The sequence below is a fragment of the Triticum aestivum genome, chromosome 3A, assembly GCF_018294505.1.
Source record: "Triticum aestivum cultivar Chinese Spring chromosome 3A, IWGSC CS RefSeq v2.1, whole genome shotgun sequence".
Lineage (NCBI taxonomy): Eukaryota > Viridiplantae > Streptophyta > Magnoliopsida > Poales > Poaceae > Triticum > Triticum aestivum.
In genome coordinates, this window is record NC_057800.1 from 421,493,075 (window position 1) to 421,508,195 (window position 15,121).

Sequence of the window (15,121 nt, forward strand, 5' to 3'; positions counted from 1 at the left end):
GTTTCATGTGTTAGTTCTGTATTGTACCAATGTTGATTCAAATGAAAATGCAGGGTACTGCAATGATGAATGTATGATTTTGGTTGTTCCATAAAATTAATAAAATATAGGACATTGAAATGTAGGGGTTGAGGTTTAGAGTTCTACTGGAGTTAAACAAATTTTACGTGAGGATCTTTATAGGTGAGTCGCTATACATAGATTGATGGGAAATATTTTTGGGGACCTATGAGAGTTTCTCTGACTCTGGTTCATGATTCCTTGGAATCCTCCCAACCATACCCATTTATGGTAAGCAATATATTTTGTTACCCTTTCAGTTATCTTTTATCAATTTTTCTTTAGTGAAATCAACTTCATCATATTCATCCGCAAAAAAAAATTCAACTTCATAAAAAAACGAGTTCTGCTTCGAGCACGCCCATGACGGTCACACAAAAGAGCCGGCAAGGAGGTAGCGCGAAGTACATGTTCGACCGCAACAACCCCCAAGCATGTGTCCCGTACCTGATGACAAGGTGATCTGAATACCACTCATGAGATGTAGGCTTGGGAAGAGGATAAGAAGAACCCATATTAATTGGTAGGGGGCACAAAGATTTTGTTTTACCCGTTGCAACGCACGAACATATTTACTCGATTTAGCATAAACAGAATTCAAAAGACATCTTTTATATTTGAGAGACGTGTGTTGCACGTGCATGCTTACTAGTAGGCCGAAATAGGAGAAGGAAAGATGGAAAGGGGAAAGGGAAGGGGAGGATTCGGCCTCCCCCTTCCTTCCCTCCCCCCTCTCTTTCCTTTCCCCTCCGGTTAATAAGGAAGGGGGCGAATTGGGGAGGACCCCAAGTAGGATTCCTCCTACTTGGGGTGCCCCCTTGGCTGCATCTCCTCCCCTCCAACCTATATATATGGGGGGCACCGCTAGAACACACACCAACAATTGTTAGCCATGTGCGTTCCCCCAGTTTACGCCTCCGGTCATATCTTTGTAGTGCTTAGGCGAAGCCCTACGCGGATCAGTTCACCATCACCGTCACCACGCCGTCGTGTTGACAGAACTCATCTACTTCCTCGACACTCTGCTGGATCAAGAGTTCGAGGGACGTGATACGTCTCCGTCGTATCTATAATTTTTGATTGTTCCATGCCAATATTCTACAACTTCCATATACTTTTTATACTATTTTTGGGACCAACATATTGATCCAGTGCCCAGTGCCAGTTCCTGTCTGTTGCATGTTTTTGGTTTCGCAGAATATCCATATCAAACGGAGTCCAAACGGGATAAAAACGGACGGAGCTTATTTTTGGAAAATTCTAGAAGAAAAATCCACGCGAGACGGTGCCCGAGGTGGCCACGAGGCAGGGGGCGCGCCTGCCCCCCTAGGCGCGCCCCTACCCTCGTGAGCCACCCGTAAGGCGGTTGACGCTCTTCTTTTGCCGCAAGAAAGCTAATCTTCGGAGAGAGAAAATCACGGCGAAGGTTTCAGGCCAATCGGAGTTACGGATCCTCATATATACACGAAACGGTGAAACAGAGCAAGAAGAGAACGCAGAAACAGAGAGAGACAGAGAGACAGATCCAATCTCGGAGGGGCTCTCGCCCCTCCCGTGCCATGGAGGCCATGGACCCGAGGGGAAACCCTTCTCCCATCTAGGGAGGAGGTCAAGGAAGAAGAAGAAGGAGGGGGGCTCTCTCCCCCTCGCTTCCGGTGGCACCGGAGTGTCACCGGAGGCCATCATCATCACCGCGATCTACATCAACACCTCCGCCATCTTCACCAACATCTCCATCACCTTCCCCCCTCTATCTACAGCAGTCCACTCTCCCACAACCCGCTGTAACCTCTACTTGAACATGGTGCTTTATGCTTCATATTATTATCCAATGATGTGTTGCCATCCTATGATGTCTGAGTAGATTTTCGTTGTCCTATCGGTGGTTGATGAATTGCTATGATTGATTTAATTTGCTTGTGGTTATGTTGTTGTCCTTTGGTGCCCATCATATGATTGCGCGCGTGGATCACACCCTAGGGTTAGTTGTATGTTGATAGGACTATGCATTGGAGGGCAAGAGTGACAGAAGCTTCAACCTAGCATAGAAATTGATGCATACGGGATTGAAGGGGGACCAATATATCTTAATGCTATAGTTGGGTTTTACCTTAATGAACATTAGTAGTTGCGGATGCTTGCTAATAGTTCCAAGCATAAGTGCATATAATTCCAAGTCAGGGATGACATGCTAGCAGTGGCCTCTCCCACATAATACTTGTTATCGGTCTAGTAAAGTAGTCAATTGCTTAAGGGGCAATTTCGCAACTCCTACCACCACTTTTCCACACTCGCTATATTTACTTTATTGTTTCCTAATCTAAACAACCCCTACTTTTTATTTACGTACTCTTTATTATCTTGCAAACCTGTCCAACAACACCTACAAAGTACTTCTAGTTTCATACTTGTTCTACGTAAAGCGAACGTCAAGCGTGCGTAGATTTGTATCAGTGGTCGATAGAACTTGAGGGAATATTTGTTCTACCTTTAGCTCCTCGTTGGGTTTGACACTCTTACTTATCGAAAACTATTGCGATCCCCTATACTTGTGGGTTATCACGACCTTTTTCTGGCGCCGTTGCCGGGGAGCAATAGTGTGGGGTGAATATTCTCGTGTGTGCTTGTTTGCTTTATCACTAAGTATTTTTTATTTGCTGTTCTTAGTTGTTTTCTATCTTTAGTTATGGATATGGAACACGAAATACCAAAAAAATTAGGTGTACTTGCTACTCATGGAGATGGGGAACCTCCTAAAACCCTCGATGCTGGTTATGTGAAAATATTATGTACTACTTCAATAATCCTGAGAAAACCCCATTCAATTATGTAATGGGAGTAACATTGGCTCAACGTGAATACTTTAGGGATTACCACTTGACACAAAAAGGGAAACTATTATGGGATCAAATTCATATATTGAAGTGGTATGCTTGGCAATTATGCGTGAGTTATGATTATACTTGTTGCTCTAGGATGAAGGCTCCACACCTTCCCTTTTCATGCAAATTCAATGATAATAAAACCTTAGCTTCTTATGCTAATGGTATATATGATTACTATGATGTGGAACAAATAGAAGAATTTGTTGCTTTTATGGGTGCTTATGAAATTGAATCTATGTGTAAAGAGTTTGAAGATTTTGATGTTGTTGTTTATAGATGTGAAATTTAGCTATCCTGAAATATTGTTATGAGAATTATGAATACAATTACGAAATTAATGCACTTATTGAGAAAGTCTCCGTTGTCCAAGAAGAGACTAATATTTTGCAGGAATCTATGGAAGAAGAAGTTGATGAAACTGTGAGCTCATTGGATGAAAAAGATGAGGAGGAGAGCGAAGAACAAAAGGAGGAAGAGCGGATTGATCACCCATGCCCACCTTCTAATGAGAGTAACTCTTCAACTCATACATTGTTTAATTCCCCTTCATGCTTACCGAAGGATGATTGCTATGATGACTGTTATGATCCCTTGGATTCTTTTGAAATATCCCTTTCTGATGATGCTTGCTATGCTTGTGGCCAAGATGCCAATATGAATTATGCTTATGGAGATGAACTTGTTATAGTTCCTTATGTTAAACATGAAATTGTTGCTATTGCACCCACGCATGATAGTCCTATTATCTTTTTGAATTCTCCCGACTACACTATATCAGAGATGTTTGCTCTTATTAAGGATTATATTGATGGGTTGCCTTTTACCGTTGCACATGATGATTTTAATAGATATAATATGCATGTGCTTGCTGCTACTACTTGCAATTATTATGAGAGAGGAACTATATCTCCACCTCTCTATGTTTCCAACATGATAAAATTGCAAGAAACTGTTTATACTATGCATTGGCCTTTACTTTGTGTGCATGAATTGTTCTTTTATGACATGCCGATGCATAGGAAGAGAGTTAGACTTCGTCATTACATGATATATGTTACCTTGTGCTCACCACTAAATTACAAATCATTGTTAATTAAAATTGGCTTTGATATACCTTGGGATCCGGGTGGATCCATTACTTGAGCACTATATGCCTAGCTTAATGGCTTTAAAGAAAGCGCTGCCAGGGAGACAACCCGAAAGTTTTATAGAGTCATTTATTTCTGTTGAGTGCTTTTATATAGTTTAAAAACAACAAAAATAAAGAGGGGAACCCAAAACTTTTTCAAAAAAGGGAAGCGAAAGTGAGAAAGACAAGCATTGTTGAAGTGGGAGCTAGCCTTGAACTTTGTTCATGCTCACGGAAACTTTGTGAATCTTAATTACAGAAACTTTTCAATAAAAATAATTATCCCCTTGTACAATTCCATTGTATTATAAAAATAATGTGCCAAGGTTTGCCTTTAGGATGTTTACATTTGCTTGATGGTTTGTACGGTGCAGGACCAAAACTTTGGTTGTAGTACGCGATTTTACATTTTTAGCTGGAATGTCAAATAGTTCTGATTATTTTTGCACTGTCTTCCTATGCAAATTGTTTATTTTTTATAATTTTGGTATTAAGTATCAGAAGTATGGTGAATGTTCAGATTATTACAGTCTGTTCTATTTTAGACGGATTCTGTTTTTGATGCATAGTTTGCTTGTTTTGATGAAACTATCAATTTATATCAGTGGATTAAGCCATGAAAAAGTTATATTAAAGCAGACACAATGAAAAAACAAAATATGAATTGGTTTGCAACAGTACTTAGAGTAGTGATTTGCTTTATTATACTAACGGATCTTACCGAGTTTTCTGTTGAAGTTTTGTGTGGATGAAGTGTTCGATGATCGAGAAGGTCTCGATGTGAGAAGAAGGAAGAGAGGCAAGAGCTCAAGCTTGGGGATGCCCGAGGCACCCCAAGTAAATATTCAAGGAGACTCAAGCGTCTAAGCTTGGGGCTGCCCCGGAAGGCATCCCCTCTTTCTTCAACAAGTATCGGTATGTTTTCGGATTCGTTTCGTTCATGCGATATGAGCAATCTTGGAGCGTCGTTTGCATTTAGTTTTCATTTTTATTTTATGCACCATGCTGGTATGAGATAGTCCTTGGTTGATTTAGATAATGCTCTATGCACTTCACTTATATATTTTGAGTATGGCTTTATAGAATGCTTCATGTGCTTCGCTTATATCGTTTGAAGTTTGGATTGCTTGTTTCTCTTTACATAGAAAACCGCCATTTGTAGAATTCTCTTTTGCTTCACTTATATTTGTTAGAGCACGGGCATATCTTTTGTAGAATGAATTAAACTCTCTTACTTCACTTTTATCTATTTAGAGAGATGACAGGAACTGGTCATTCACATGGTTAGTCATAAAATCCTACATAAAACTTGTAGATCACTGAATATGATATGTTTGATTACTTGCAATAGTTTTGCGATATAAAGATGGTGATATTAGAGTCATGCTAGTGGGTAGTTGTGGATTGTAGAAATACTTGTGTTGAGGTTTGTGATTCCCGTAGCATGCACGTATGGTGAACCGTTATGTAACAAAGTCGGAGGATGATTTATTTATTGATTGTCTTCCTTATGAGTGGCGGTCTGGGACGAGCGATGGTCTTTTCCTACCAATCTATCCCCATAGGAGCATGCGCGTAGTACTTTGTTTCGATATCTAATAGACTTTTGCAATAAGTATGTGAGTTCTTTATGACTAATGTTGAGTCCATGGATTATACGCACTCTCACCCTTCCACCATTGCTAGCCTCTCTAGTACCGCGCAACTTTCGCCGGTATCATAAACCCACCATATACCTTCCTCAAAACAGCCGCCATACCTACCTATCATGGCATTTCCATAGCCATTCCGAGATATATTGCCATGCAACTTCCATCATCATCGTATACATGACTTGAGCATTCATTGTCATATTGCTTTGCATGATGTAAGATAGCTAGCATGATGTTTTCATGGCTTGTCCGTTCTTTGATGTCATTGCTATGCTAGATCATTGCACATCCCGGTACACCGTCGGAGGCATCCATATAGAGTCATACTTTGTTCTAGACATTGAGTTGTAAGTAAATAAAAGTGTGATGATCATCATTATTAGAGCATTGCCCTAGTGAGGAAAGGATGATGGAGACTATGATTCCCCCATATCGGGATGAGACTCCGAACTTTACAAAAAAATAAACGAGGCCAAAGAAGCCCAAATAATAAAAAAAGAGGCCAAAGAAGCCCACCAAAAAATAAAAAAATAAAAAAAGAGAGAAAAAGAGAGAAGAGGCAATGCTACTATCCTTTTTTCACACTTGTGCTTCAAAGTAGCACCATGTTCTTCATATAGAGAGTCTCTTGAGTTATCACTTTCATATACTAGTGGGAATTTTTCATTATAGAACTTGGCTTGTATATTCCGATGATGGGCTTCCTCAAATGCCCGAGGTCTTCATGAGCAAGCAAGTTGGATGCACACCCACTTAGTTTCAGTTGGAGCTTTCATACACTTATAGCTCTAGTGCATCCGTTGCATGGCAATCCCTACTCACTCACATTGATATCTATTGATGGGCATCTCCATAGCACGTTGATACGCCTAGTTGATGTGAGACTATCTTCCCCTTTTGTCTTCTCCACCATCATATTATATTCCACCTATAGTGATATGTCCATGGCTCACGCTCATGTATTGCGTGAAAGTTGAAAAGGTTTGAGAACGTCAAAAGTATGAAACAATTGCTTGGCTTGTCATCGGGGTTGTGCATGATGTGAATATTTTGTGTAGTGAAGATGGAGCATAGCCAGACTATATGGTTTTGTAGGGATAACTTTCTTTGGCCATGTTATTTTGAAAAGACATGATTGCTTTATTAGTAGGCTTGAAGTATTATTGATTTTATGTCAAATGATAGACTATTGCTTTGAATCACTCATATCTTAATATTCATGCCATGATTAGACATATGATCAAGATTATGCTAGGTAGCATTCCACATCAAAAATTATCTTTTTTATCATTTACCTACTCGAGGACGAGCAGGAATTAAGCTTGGGGATGCTAATATGTCTCCGTCGTATCTATAATTTTTGATTGTTCCATGCCAATATTCTACAACTTCCATATACTTTTGGCAACTTTTTATACTATTTTTGGGACTAACATATTGATCCAGTGCCCAGTGCCAGTTCCTGTCTGTTGCATGTTTTTGGTTTTGCAGTATATCCATATCAAACGGAGTCCAAACGGGATAAAAACGGACAGAGCTTATTTTTGGAATATTTGGAAAATTCCGGAAGAAAAATCCACGCGAGACGGTGCCCGAGGTGGCCATGAGGCAGGGGGGCACGCCTGCCCCCTGGGCGCGCCCCCTACCCTCGTGAGCCACCCGTAAGGCGGTTGATGCTCTTCTTTTGCCGCAAGAAAACTAATTTTCAGGAAAAAAATCACGGCGAAGGTTTCAGGCCAATCAGAGTTACGGATCTCCATATATACACGAAATGGTGAAACAGAGCAAGAAGAGAACGCAGAAACAGAGAGAGATAGAGAGACAGATCCAATCTCAGAGGGGCTCTCGCCCCTCCCGTGCCATGGAGGCCATGGACCAGAGGGGAAACCCTTCTCCCATCTAGGGAGGAGGTCAAGGAAGAAGAACAAGAAGGAGGGGGGCTCTCTCCCCCTCGCTTCCGGTGGCACCGGAGTGCCACCGGGGGCCATCATCATCACCGCGATCTACACCAACACCTCCGCCATCTTCACCAACATCTCCATCACCTTCCCCCCTCTATCTACAGCAGTCCACTCTCCCGCAACCCGCTGTACCCTCTACTTGAACATGGTGCTTTATGCTTCATATTATTATCCAATGATGTGTTGCCGTCCTATGATGTCTGAGTAGATTTTCGTTGTCCTATCGGTGGTTGATGAATTGCTATGATTGATTTAATTTTCTTGTGGTTATGTTGCTGTCCTTTGGTGCCCATCATATGATTGCGCACATGGATCACACCCTAGGGTTAGTTGTATGTTGATAGGACTATGTATTGGAGGGCAAGAGTGACAGAAGCTTCAACCTAGCATAGAAATTGATGCATACGGGATTGAAGGGGACCAATCTATCTTAATGCTATGGTTGGATTTTACCTTAATGAACATTAGTAGTTGCAGATGCTTGCTAATAGTTCCAATCATAAGTGCATAGAATTCCAAGTCAGGGATGACATGCTAGCAGTGGCCTCTCCCACATAATACTTGATATCGGTCTAGTAAAGTAGTCAATTGCTTAAGGGGCAACTTCGCAACTCCTACCACCACTTTTCCACACTCTCTATATTTACTTTATTGTTTCCTAATCTAAACAGCCCCTAATTTTTATTTACGTACTCTTTATTATCTTGCAAACCTGTCCAACAACACCTACAAAGTACTTCTAGTTTCATACTTGTTCTAGGTAAAGCGAACGTCAAGCGTGCGTAGAGTTGTATCGGTGGTCGATAGAACTTGAGGAAATATTTGTTCTACCTTTAGCTCCTCGTTGGGTTCGACACTCTTACTTATCGAAAACTATTGCGATCCCCTATACTTGTGGGTTATCAGGATGTCATCGAGCGAAACGTGTGCAGAACTCGGAGGTGTCGTACCTTTGGTGCTTGATCGGTCGAAACGAGAAGAAGTTCGACTACATCAACCGCGTTGTCAAACGCTTCCGCTTTTGGTCTACGAGGGTACGTGGACACACTCTCCCCCTCTCCTTGTCATGCATTTCCTAGATAGATCTTGCTGATCATATGAGTTTTTTTAAATTGCATGCTACATTTCCTAACAGTGGCAGACGAGCCAGATCTATGCATAGATGATATGCACGAGTAGAACACAAAGAGTTGTGGGCGGTGATTGTCATACTGCTTACCACCAATGTCATATTTTGATCCGGCGGTATTGTTGGATGAAGCGGCCCAGACCAACCTTATATGACCACGTTCATGGTACCGGTTCCACCGACAGACACACAACTAGTTTTGCATAAAGGTGGCTGGCGGGTGTCTATTTCTCCAAATTTAGTTGAATCGAATTTGACTGCGGCTGGTCCTTGTTGAAGGCTAAAACAACAAACTTGATAAATCACCGTTGTGGTTTTGATGCGTAGGTAAGAACGGTTCTTGCTAGAAGCCTGTAGCATCTATGTAAAACTTGCAACAACAAAGTAGAGGACGTCTAACTTGTTTTTGCAGGGCATGTTGTGATGTGATATGGTCAAGACATGATGTGATATACGTTATTGTATGAGATGATCATGTTTTGTAAAAGTTACTGGCAATCGGTAGGAGCCTTATGGTTGTCTCTTTATTGTATGAAATGCAAACACCATGTAATTGCTTTATTTTATCACTATGCGTTAGCGATAGTTGTAGAAGCAATAGTTGGCGAGACGACCACGACGCTACGATGGAGATCAAGGTTTTGAGCCGGTGACGATGGAGATCATGACGATGCTTTAGAGATGGATATCAAAAGCACAAAGATGATGATGGTCATATCATGTCACATATTTTGATTGCATGTAATGTTTATCTTTTTTACATCTTATTTTGCTTAGTACGACGGTAGCATTATAAGATGATCCCTTCACTAAATTTCAAGGTAGAAGTGTTCTCCCTGAGTATGCACCATTGCTACAGTTCGTCATTTCGAGACACCACGTGATGACGGGGTGTGATAGACTCTACGTTCACATCACTACAAAAAAAGACACATCGGTGACATTGTGGGCCAAACGAAATTTTTTCCTGTCATGCTTACGACACTTCTATGACGATAATTGTGACAAAACCCGGTATCATCATAAATGTGGTGGGCTCCTACTTCTATGACAAAAAATCATGACAGAAAATGGGCTTTTCATCCTGGGCGGGCCGGAGACGCAGCTGCATGACATTCTTTGGGCCGTGCATGACGGAAAAAACCGTGGTAGAGGTGAGGGCGAGGAAAATATCGGGGGAGTTCCCGGTTACGATGGGTGGTCGGGGCCGAGCGATGCGCGTTTCTCTCGTACGTACGCGTGTGTGTGCGAGGTGTTGCACTCTAACTGAACCCGAGCGAGGCGTTGGGCTCTAACTCAACCCGAGCGATTGCACTAGCTACGTTACTCAACCCGAGCGATCGATCCCTTGATGTTAATTGAACCCGAGTGATTCCTTCGCTACTGCTACTAACTGAAGCCGATCGATGCTTCCTCTTGATGAACAATGAGCATTGTTGGGGCTTTGGATGAACAGTTCCCGGTGGGGGTTGAATGAACATGACCCCGTGGTGTTGCCGCTGGATGAACAGTACCCCGATTGATCGAGCCGATGGATGAACAGGACCCCATGGAGGGGTGGATGAACAGGACCTCGTGGAGGGCTGGATGAATAGGACGACCCCGTGGAGGGCTGGTTGGACAGTAGCCGGTGGAGGGCTGGATGAACAGTAGCCCGTGGAGGGGTGGTTGAACAGGACCCCGTGGAGAGGGCTAGTTGAACAGTAGCCGGTGGAGGAGTGCGTGGTGGAGGCTAGATGAACAGGAGCCCGTGGATGAACAGTTGCAGGTGGAGGCTGGAGGAGGTCGACGGTGGATGAACAGTAGCCCGTGGAGGCTGGAGGAGGTCGGCGGTGGAGATGAACAATATCCCATGGAGTCCCGTTTGCCGGTACGCCACACCCCTCCCGATGAACAGGACCCCCGTTTCGACCGTAGCGCTCCAACACAAGTCCGTTTCCTCCGTTTTGTGGTACGCCACACCCTCCCGATCAACGGGACCCCGTTTCAACCGTAGGAGGTCCAAGAGAAGTCCGCTTCCTCCGTTTTGCGGTACGCCAGACCCCTCCCGATGAACAGGATCCCGTTTCGACCGTGGCCGATTGAACACAAGGCCATTTCCTCCGTTCTGCGGTACGCCAAGCCTTGTTTCCATCGGCTATTCCGTCCAAGCCGGTTGGCTCCCGATGAATAGCACGTGTTCCGTTGCCTCCCGATGAACACGACGCATTCTGTTGCCTCCCCATGAACACGACGACAACGCAGCTTCTCCGTTCCGACCCAGCCATGTACACAAGCCCTGGCCGTACGTATGCACGAGTAGGCGTTTGAGACCCCACCCGTATGTATGTACGTGGCCGTATTTACTTTCTTGCACCCTGGCCGCTGTACGCACGTGTACATGCTACATGCACGCCTCTACTACGATACGTGCGCGCCTCTACATCGACCAGTATATACGTACACGTTCACGACCAAAATGACAACGCTATGTACGCTTCGACTAGGTGGGTCCCGACTGTCAGGCACTTCCTTGCGTGCGAAGATGTAGCTAGTGGGTCCCAGCAGTCAAGGGGGCGAATCATTTTTTTGCTCGTAATATGGACGCACTTTCTTGCGTGCGAAGATGTAGCTGGTGGGTCCCAGCAGTCAGGGGGAAAACATTTTTTTCACGAAATATGGTGGCCCGTCCGGTGGGTCCCTGCTGTCAGGTGGAGGAATCATTATTTTTTGCGTAATAAGGAGTCACTTCCTTGCTGCGGCCGTGGACCCAGCTGCCAGCCTCTCCATGTATAGTACTCTTCTGATGGAAGTCTGTCGTTGACCACATTGACCACGCCGTGCCGAGAGCACCAAGGTGGTGGACGACGGCGAGGCCTAGGAAGGGGACGGCGCGGAGCCGGGGAAGACGCGGTAGTGGATGCCCACGCGGAGAGAAGTACGAGGGTTCACTAGTTCGGCTGCGGTGTGAGGCTGCCGTTGCCGCAGGGCCTGGCCAGCGGTGGGAGTAGTAGGGGGTGGTTAGGCCTCCGCGACAGCACAGCCGGACACGGGAGGCAAGAGCAGGCGGCACGACCGATGTTGCTTTGGGCGGCTGGAGCAAGAAGACCAGAGGTTGAAGAAGCACTACGGCCATTGGATAGACATCGTACGGTCAATGGAGCTAGAATTATTCATATTGACTAAGTTGACAAAGCCCTCCGTCCCCGTCAACTTAGTAGGCCCACATGTCAGCCTACCGCTATGCTGGGTCCAGCTAGCAGGGGGGTATTCATTTTTTGTGCGTAAGAAGGAGGCACTTCCTTGCATGCGAAGATATAGCTGGTGGGTCCGACCTGTCAGCGGGAGAACGTTTTTTCGCGAAATACAGAGGCCCTTCCGATGGGTCCCAGATGTCAGGTGGAGGAATCATTATTTTGCGTGTAATAAGGAGGCATTTCCTTGTGTGCGGCCGTGGACCCAGCTGTCAGCCTCTCCATGTACAGTCGACGTCTGATGGATGTTGTTCGTTGACCACATTGACTACGGCGCGCCGAGAGCACCAGGGTGGTGGATGACGGTGTGGCCTATGAAGGGAACGACACAGAGCCGGGGAAGACTCGGCAGTGGTTGCCCACGCGGTGGGGAGTACGAGGGTTTACTGGTCTGGCTGCCGTCGCCAAAAAATAACAGGAGGTGTGGGTGAGTAGAGGAATGGCCTGGCTAGCAATGGAGTAGGGTGGGGCGGTGCGGCCTGTGCGGCAGCGCAGCCGGCCACGGGAGGCGGGAGCAGGCAGCCCCACCGGCGCTGGTTTGGCGGCTGGAGCAAGAAGATCGGATATTGAAGAAGCAGGACAGCCGTTGGATTAACATCCAACGGTCACTGCTGCTAGAATCGTTTATGGACTAAGTTGACAAAGCCTTTCGTACACATCAACCTAATAGACCCACAAGTCAGCTTCCAAATCTATCCCAAACAGCATACAACCCGAAATTTCTAGCCAGATTCAAATTAATTTAAAAACCAAACATACCTTAATTTAAATCCAATGAAATTTTACCCACACAAAAACAATGAAATCTAAAATATCAAAATCCGAATGAAAAAAGTATTTTGGAACTAATTGCCTGTTTGCTATATTTTTTCATTTTACAACCCATCTAATATTACTTATAGCCCATTTCTTATTACTTATAGCCCATTTTCTGGGCAAAATGCATCCCTCCTTGTCTTGAAAGATTTCCGGCCCAGCAGGGCGTAGAAAAGCAAGTAGACCTACATTGGTTATTTTACACAAAACAAAATAGCTGGGCTAGCCATTTTCAGAAAGAAAAAAAACAAACTGGGTTGGTCATGTGCTAGACGGGCTACAACTCCCGAACAACCCAGTTGATACCCTTTTCCGTCCCGAAAAAAGAAAATTACTGCGCGTGCTGCTGGGTCCCTACTGTCATCCTCACCATGTACAGTCATCTCCTTATTCCTCTCGGTTGTTGACCATGTTTACAACACCAGAGGGCAGCGCCGCGATGAGTGAACCAAGGCGGAGGACGATGGTGAGGCCTCGGACGGGAACGAACAGGAGTCAGGGAAGATGCACAGAGTTTTAGGGTGCAATGTGGCCACGATATGTTCGCGGCAGCATAGCCAGCCGTGGGAGGCAGGAGCAGGCGGTCCCGCCGGCGCTGATCTGGCTTTGGCGACTGGAGGAAGAAGAGGCTGAAGAAACACGACAGGCGTTGAATGTCAATCCAACGGTCAAGGTTGGCACAATCGTTTGTTGACTAAGCTGACACCAAGTAACATACTTTTTTATATATAGGAAGAAAATAAAAAGTGGGCTCGTTCGCCTAATAACATTCCCGAAACTGCGACCATTCGATCTTGCGTCGCAACTAAAACTGCGAGGAAAATGTGTTCCTCTGCCGTCCTCCTCCCAGGGAACGTTCGCCACATAAGTGACTAGCACACTTGGTTTTCAACCGAGAGGTCTTGTGTTCGAGTCCCAGGAACTCTCAATTTTGTCCTCCTTCCTTCCTCGCAAAAAAGAAAGAAAATCAAAGACTTGAGAAGGCGTATAGAACAAGCTAGTGTACCAGTAAAGAGACGTTGCTGAGTTTTAGAAAAAAGAGAAACGTGCTCCTATAGCTGGTTCGAATCCAAACCTAGACTATGACTATATATGGTGCTATGCTACTCTACAAGTAATGAAACTGACATATCCAATGTTCGCTTCTCCTCTTCTCTACTTACTCTGCCTAGCATCAGAAGCTCTGGCCGCAACAACCATGTCCGCCGACTACTCGTCCACCTGCTCTTCAGCATGCAGCAACCAGATATGCGCCAAGTCGCCACCCTTACCATCGCCCTTGGGTCTCATCACACCCCCGCCGGCACACGCACCGCAGCCGGTTGCTCATCGCAACACGCTGCCGTTGGTGTGGTGCCACTATTACAAATCATGCAGAGTCATCCGCCGCGTCTTAACCACAATCCTCAACCCTGGTCGAGTCTTCTACAAATGCCCGAATCATGGGGTAATAATATATTTAAGTGTTGTGCTGCTGCTTTCAATTGCTGATTTTTTTAATAGTTTGGTTGATGATCTTCCAATTTGATTCATGCAGAAAAGGGAAGATTCGTGTGATTTGTATTTCTAGGAATTTGCTGATGTGGGGGAATGCAACTATGCTGATTATTTGGTTAGCCGAGGAATCCCAATACCAGCAGGTTGGGGTGTTGGACAAGTAACTGAAGGAACGACAGAAGAGGAAGATACATAGCAGAAGGTTAAAGTTGCAGTTCCTTTGGTCATGGCCAAGCAACAGCTGCTGAACGGCCTTCACAACAATGAGGGGATGAAAGAGCTTGTGAATATAATGGGAAAAATCGATGTGCTCTGTAGGATGATTGTCTCTTTATTTGCAGTGTATGTAGCACTCGTGATTTATTCAATGGCTATGACATGAGCACTTTGCTGAAACTAGTAATGAATGAGACCTGTGTAGCAGGCTGGGCGTAGTGTTGTGAACATCTAATGATTTCTATTAACAGAAGGGGGTATCACATTTTGCTCATAAATAAATAAATAGCAGAGGCCCTTTTGGTAATAAATAAATAAATTAGCAGAGGCCCTGTCGAGTCAGCTTTGTTCCCATTCGAAGACGTTAAGCAAATTGCAGTCCAACAAAAAACTATGTCATCAAATTCAAGTTTCACAACCAAATATGAGTACAACTAAACAACAATGTCGTCATGTTTTAGTCGTCATACAATCACCAAATAGAAATGAACATACATAACAAGTGATGTTCTCATAGCAAAATACTAAACAACACGTTCATCA